We start from the raw sequence: 7637 nt of genomic DNA on the forward strand, positions 1-7637 counted from the left end.
CAATGTTTTCCACTTACAGAAATTGAATCTTTCTTCACATTTAAAAAAAAATTCTTTTTTATTTAATTGCTATTTCCATGTGCCTTGTGCTTTGGTTCTAGCCGGATGCTAGAAAGCTGAAGTGTTGCCAAAGAGTGTATTTTTGCATTATTTCTGGCCCGCACAGATTTAGGAAATACCAGCAGTTGCATTAAGTCCATTCTCATGAGAGAGCTAGCACAAGTTTGCAAATCAAAGAGCTTATAATAAGCATCTAAACATTTGTTTGTTTATTCAAACTGCTAAAGCTTGGGAGATTTATTCATCACAAGAGCTGGGGCACATACTATTAAATTTGAATTTTTCATCCTTATTTCTAATGGAAAGTCTGGATGACTTACGCACCGTCTCAGACAAAGCAGTTGGAGAAGATGACACTGTAGCTGCTGGTAGTGTGTCTGAAGAGGAACAATTTCAGCTCTGTCTCTCCTTAAAAGTATCCCTGTTGCTTAGTTGAAAATCTACAACTATATTTAACAAATGCAGCTGTTTTGATACTGCTTAAGCATAAGGTCTTACAAATAATGGTCCTTTCCTGAAAACCCATATCCTTTAGTAAGTGTTGAAATGTAAGATCTAGTGTGGTGTCTGGTGCTTGCTTATATCTCAAGTGCTTTCTCGATAATCAGTTGAATATAATTTTTTTTAATCTAGGTTAATCAGCTTTATTATCCTTCTTTTACTAGAGATTTAAATTATATATGGGTTTGATCTAAGATTATTGGTATTGTTATATATTGTGGGATTTTTTTAATTTAATGTAATACCATTTCTTCATGTTTCAATTTGTAAAGTACAAGAATATAATTGCAAGATAGAAACTTTCACTAAATTATTACAGAGGTGCTTTAAGAAAAAATATGTAAATTATTTAATTTAAATATTTGTTTCATACTTTTATCTTGTGAACCCTTTTGTACAGTGAGGAAAGACTTACTTTTATGGGTAAGGAAGATGGGCCTGAAGTCAAAGACAAACTGCTATTTATTCCTGTCTGGTCTTTATTACTGTATCATTTGTGAAAGAAGTATCACAAATTCTGCAATTTATCAGTGTTTCGTATTGACAAATGTAACCAAATTTTAAAATATATTTTCACATAGAACATAGACTTCCTTTTATTTAATTTTAATAAAAGTCTAGGTGAGGAACAGCTGTGATCCCAAGACCAAGTTCATATTTTTAATGTTTTAACTCAAGTTCACCAATATAAAAGATAGTTTATAGAGCTAAATTCATCTTTGCTTTACAGTGGCAGTAATTCATTTTCCTTAAAAGTCTGAAAAGAGAGTGAAAAAGAGCTAGATTCTGTTAGGACTCCATTACTGATCTTTGAGGAACTGATTTGTGGTTTCTGAGTAATAACAATGTATACTCGGGATTGTTTCCTGCTACCTGCACTGAAGTTGATCTGCAGTTTTTATAGATGTATTTTAAAATATGTCATTTGGCAGTGCAAAACAAAATGCTGAAATGCCATTACTCACTTTTCTATAGAAGTGTTCCCTTTATGATTCTAAGTAGAGATTAATTCAGAATCTGTTCATAGGGGTTCTGTGTCTTGTGATTCAGGTGTGACAATCTGTGCCTTTTATTTTGTGGTAGTCAAAACATAGCATTTAGTACAAGCACAGTGTATTACAAATGTTCCAGCAACGATTTATACTTACTGCATTTTATTTGTATTCGATAAAAATTTTATTTCCCCAAATCGCTGCAACTCGGAATTTTCACTTGGTCAGTGTCACCACACAGGTATATTGTCTGCTAAGATGTTTGTGTCATATTTGTAAAATATCTACTGGACTTTCTTGTGGTAACCTACAGCTTTTCTCAATCTCCTAGGCAGCAATGAAGAAAACCTGTAAAAGGTACTAAGAGATATGTCACGTTGCACTGTAAATACGTGATACAAATTCATTGTTAACTAAATCTATCCTAGGGCAAGGGTATTGCCTCTTTTTTCTTCTCTAATGTGCTTACAGGATTTTTAAATCTTTTTCAGCTTCTGAAGCTGGTTGGGTTTTTTTTGTTTTTTTTTTTTCCTCTTGAACTCCTTTACTGTTGTTAGTTGATCTTGTCAGATTCCATTGCAAGGATGTTTCAAAACAGAATTCCTATTGCAAGAACCTCAATTTCAGATGAGTTGCCTCTGCCCACGGGATAGGCTGCATGCACAGGAGCGATTAATCTGGTTACAGGCTGGGCCTTAAATAGGGACCGCAAGATCAGCCATAAGGTACTTACTTAAAGTTGTCTTTAAGTATTTTGGTATATTTTCTCAGGTTGGATATGCAGGTACAGTAATCCCTGTTGTGGAAAAGACGCAGCCTTATGATCAATGCAAGAAGTTTCATGGCATTCTTTACACTTGAAAGAAAAAAAAAAGGGTGGTATGGGAAAATATTAACTAACTGAAATATTGGCAACATGCAGGTACTGCATTCTACTCCTACTGCGTAGGAGTGCAGTATAAACATTCATAAGCTGTTTGTGATGTGCAACAGGAACTGTAAGAAGGTTAGAAAATCAGCTGCTGGATGATTCATATGCAAATAACCAGGTAGAACGCTGTTCAAATCCACGCTGCGTTACCTCTGGCACGTTCAGATGCTCTAGGTGTATTTTGCCACACGGTAGCGTAGGGTTCCCTTCATGTAGACACGGTGCCTTTGCCCTCCTGCTCCCAGCAGAGTCGTTTGCGGTGCCGCGTGTGTGTTCAGACAGGTGTCGACGGGCGCTCGCCACCAGCGCCGCTCGGCAGACGGTCACGGAGCAGGCTGCCGCGGCTCCTCTGCCAGCCGCAGGTTGTGCGGATAGCGGGAGGGAGCTGCTGCTGATCAAATCATTCATCCCGCTCCCCCGGGAAGTGAATCCTGTGGGATAGGTGGGTATGTGAACCCACGGCTCCGTCTCGGTAGCCACAGATGCTTTCCTCTGGTTTCAGCAGTGGAAGGACGCTTAAGACTTAGTTATTCCTTTAGTAATAACAAATCTAATTGACATTTTAATACTAACAGGTTTTAACGAGAACACCCATCTTAACTGTTTGACCAAGTCTGTTTTATCAGCCTCTCGGATGAGCTGCATTTCATATTGCTCCTGCTATTTCGCAGCTTTTACAAACAATTGCTCTGAATTTTCTTTTGGAATGTAACACAACAGTTTAATTACATCATGATGTTAAAACCCTTTACCATGTCCTAAATTGTCTTCTGTTATCAGATATGACACAAAAAAGCACACTTCTGCTAACATTGCCAAACTCTAATCACTAGAGCTAACAAGTCTTTAATTAAATCATGATATCAATATGAAAGAGAAAAAAAAAACCAAAAAACACAGATCGTTGTTCCCAGTCACCTATGTTTTTATTACAGTAAATACAGAACTCACAAAGAGCAGACATTTCTTGCAGGGAGTAGTCAAACCTAATTCTCATGGAATGCTTGTTTCCCAGTAAAATACCACCAATTCAAGCCAAGTTCCCAAGTTTCTTTCCATCAGAACAATGCAAATGACATTTTCAGGAAAGAATGGAGGCCCTGGTCTCATGGGGATTTATGGGAAAGACAAAGTCTCTTGCACTTGTGAATGTAAAAATTACATATAGCTAAATATGATGATGCATTCTCAAATGTTACCAGCCTACTGATCTAGGTTGAAAAAACTTGACCTAAACATTTTTCTTCTTTTTTTACATTGATTTTTTTTTTTCCCCCCGTCTCCTTTAAAAGTAAGAGGTGAAATTCATAGTGTTTGTTTTAAGACTGGTAGGGACCTACGTGCTTTAAAAAGAAAAAAGTCACCCTTTAAGATTGAATGTAAACACAGTTCATTTGAAATACGGTTTTGCCTTAATGGTTTTAAAAAAAAATAAAGTATTTTTAAAAGTGAATTTAATGACTTGTGCCGATCTTTTATTTCCAGGAAAATAATTCACTGTAATGGTTTTGAGACAAATGTACTGGTTACCCTCTGCTGGCCACCGCTTGAACATTATCCAGAGCGGCTGCCAAGTCGTAACGGAGTCCCTTATTCAAGGGCCGTGCACGCACGAACAGCTTTCACGCAGACGAAAGTACAGCCACTTCCGATGCTCGTGTGAACGTCTGCAGAATCAGGACCGGGGGACCGGCGACACTCGTTGCTCCTGCCACAATAGTACCCGTGGCGTGAACGTGTGTTTTGTGCTGCTCTACTCTAATTAAGAACTTGAATGATGTTGCCTTAACTTAGCGTACAAGGGCCTGCTTCAGAAAACACTTAGCTGCTTAACTTCATACCGAGGAGTAGTCATGCTGATTTTTAGTAGCGAACAAGAGCAGATAAGCAACCTCGGTGGGACTGGTGCCCAGAGTTTTTGGGTTAGCATCAAATATCTGTTAACAAATTGTATTAAGTATGTTTACTACATAATAAGTTGCGTGTATTGCAAGGACCTTTTAAAGACAGAATAATATTTGAAGCATCTTTAAAGTGCTGATGCTTACAGATTAACTGTTAGACACACCTTTTAAATCAGGAATGTGTGTGTAACATACATATATACATTGCATATGTAATGTATATCTTTTTTTTATATATATCTCTCTATCTGTCTCTCATCAGTTTGTCTGCTGTGTCCATCCACGCTCATTGACTGTATGATCACCTTGAGAAGTTTGTTGAATTTGGCAAGCACCGAATTCACTTCATGTAGCAGTGTAGCACACTAACTAATTCGATGAGCATGGTTTCAGTTAAATCAGTTGGGAGGATATGTCACGGATAATTGTTTTCCTTCAAGAACCTGGGGATTTATTACGCTGGTAAAAGAGCGCTGAAGAAAAATTACAGCAAAGAGTAAAGAATTAGATTTCTTCATCAGCTGTGCTCAGGAGCATTGAGGCCCTGATTATGAGCAGCAGAACATACTCGGGGAACCTGATGAAACCAAACTGTCAAGGCTCTGAAGATCTTGACGAGTAGGCCTCATGGCTGGTCAGTTGGGGCGTGATGGCATTTGGTCTGCGAAATCACATATATGCCAAAACATTATGATATGCAGACCATAATGCCCATGTTCAATGGGAATATGAGAATGTGGAATACATTTTTAGTATGTTTTAACAGCTGGGCACAGATAATAATCCTTTGTCATTCCAGGAAATAGCAAGCTGCCTGTAGGTCAGCCGCCTCTCCCTAACACATGTACCAGAGGTGACAGAACACATCTGATGACCCTGGGCTCCTGAACCACTCTGTGGTACATGCTGGAAGTATGCTTTTCTTCCCCTAAAAGGTATGTGTAACAAGGTAACTGTGAAGCAGAGGTATCTTTACCTTGGCTTTTTCTGTTGTGCTCGAGTTAAATAAATGAGCTGTACTGGGCCAAATTAAAAATCCTGTGGTGGCAGATTCTGCTCCCTTTCAATACTGAGTCTACTCCCCCTCTGGTTGAAGTTTACAAGTACTTCAAGGTAGTGTCATTTCTGTGGGGTTTAAGTGATTCTTCCATCGTATCATGATGGCAAAGATAATGACTATGAATAAATGAGTTAGTTAACTGCATTTTTCTTAAAGGGCCCAGAGGAGGTTGAACAGGAGGGGAAACAGCTCAGAGACACTAGATCCTTCCCAGCAAGTTAGTGGGTGCCTCTCCCAGCCCCAAGCCAGGCTGGCATGTCATACAACCCAAAGGCACGTTCTTATTTAGATAGAACTGTGCTAGCCAGGCTTTCGAAACCTACTTTCAAGCTAGGAGTTAAGATACAACCTGTTGCAAACATTGTGAAATACAGGAAGTAAAATGATTTAGAATGACATTTGCTGGCATAAACATAGAATGTGAACTTGCATAACTATGTTACTTTTTGTCAGTTGGACTATAAGACTACAATTTTAAGATGGAAAACCACTGTGATTCTCTTTCTAGCACCTCTCATTCTCTTTACAGTTGTGAGTTTAGTATAGGATATGCCTCTGTTATTTGTACAGAGCAGATAGACTACAACTTTTAGAGTTGGTGGATCTAACACGAAACTGAAATTTGATACTACCCATTTTTAAGAAGTTTAGTATCACTGTCTTTGAAAGTGTAGTCTCTTGTTACTGCAAAAAGGAATCTGAAATGTTGACTTCTAACATGCATCTTTTTTTCCTGCAATTAAAGATGTATATGTATTTTATGTCTTGAAGCACCTAGAGGTTGAAAAGGGTACTAATAGGTCTATTATTGCTCCTCTAGTAACTGCAAGAAATTCCATTCCCCAACAGAGGACACCAATATACTAGGTTCAGGAGGGAAAAAACAAAAAAACAAAAAACAAAACCCCAACAACAACAAAAAAATTAGGATGCTCAAATATCCTAAAGAACTAAAAATAACTCATTGAAATCATGTTGATTTTTTTTTAACAGACACATGATTCATTCCACTAAAATAATCAAGTTTAGGTGTTGACCTATGACAAATGATAGGGATGGAAGAGTTGAGAAGATAGGAGATGTTAACCAAGGCATTAGCAGGTTCTGAACCAATGACCAACAAAAGCTTGAGTAAATAACCTGACTTGGTGATCAGGGAGCATTCCAGACACATCCTTAAGGTGTGTGACTAAGTGGCTGTATATAAAAAAATGCCACCTAAATCTTCCTTGTAATTAAGTCACAGATAATTGTATAGCTAATTTTTGAGCTAAACAAACTGCTGTTTCCCTAACAATTTTTTACCCTTTTTTGACTGAAACTATGTTTCTGAAATCCCTATTTTAGCTGCAGTTTAATTGCCCGGCTCAGGAAAGAATTGAGCTTATTAACTGAATTCTTCTATTTCCACATTAACTGATGTGAAAGTGAAAAGGAAGTAATCTTTACTTGTAAAGCATAAATTAGGCATATTAAGGGTCCTTAACCTCTCCTATTGCTGTATTGATATGGACTGGAAGATTGAGTGGGAAATGACTGCAAGTGCAAGTGACTTGTATCTTTTTATTATTACTTTTTAAAATGTTTTTGTTATATTGGTATTTTATTGTAAGAGCACCCACCTTCAGAAGTCTTAATGCTGTGATAGTTTTGACATTATTATCTTGAAGAATCTAGATAATTCTGTGAGTATCTCTGACATTTTCTCATAACAGTTTTATTTTAGACTTAAAAATAAATTTTAATTCCTTTGAATTCCTTGCCTACTGCAATCTTATCAGGACAGCACTGTCAAGTTAACCATTGGTGTATATTGACTTTCTTGGATGTATACTGAATTAAGCCAGATAGATAAATCTCTCAGATTTTCGTAACACTGTAGGAGTGTCAAGAACACAAAATATTAAAATAACAAATGTGAAAAGTAACAAATGGGAAAACGTGGTTCCTGTGCTATACACGGTTTAGTTTTTTACTACATGGGTTTAACGTAGTGACAACAGGCTTCTCTGCCTTTCTTTTCTTCCTGGCTCTTCAACACCTTAAGGCCATACTGCTGCCTCTGCAAATGCTGCATGATGACGTTTGAAGCCACGCCAATTGTAAGGAAATGTCTTCCTGTGTTGTCCAGTAGTGAGCTGATGAAGGTCACTTTAAAAGGAGCAACATGATAGTCTCCAAAAGGAGAG

The sequence above is a fragment of the Phaethon aethereus genome (assembly GCF_964289735.1).
Source record: "Phaethon aethereus genome assembly, chromosome: 1".
In the NCBI taxonomy this organism is placed as follows: domain Eukaryota; kingdom Metazoa; phylum Chordata; class Aves; order Phaethontiformes; family Phaethontidae; genus Phaethon; species Phaethon aethereus.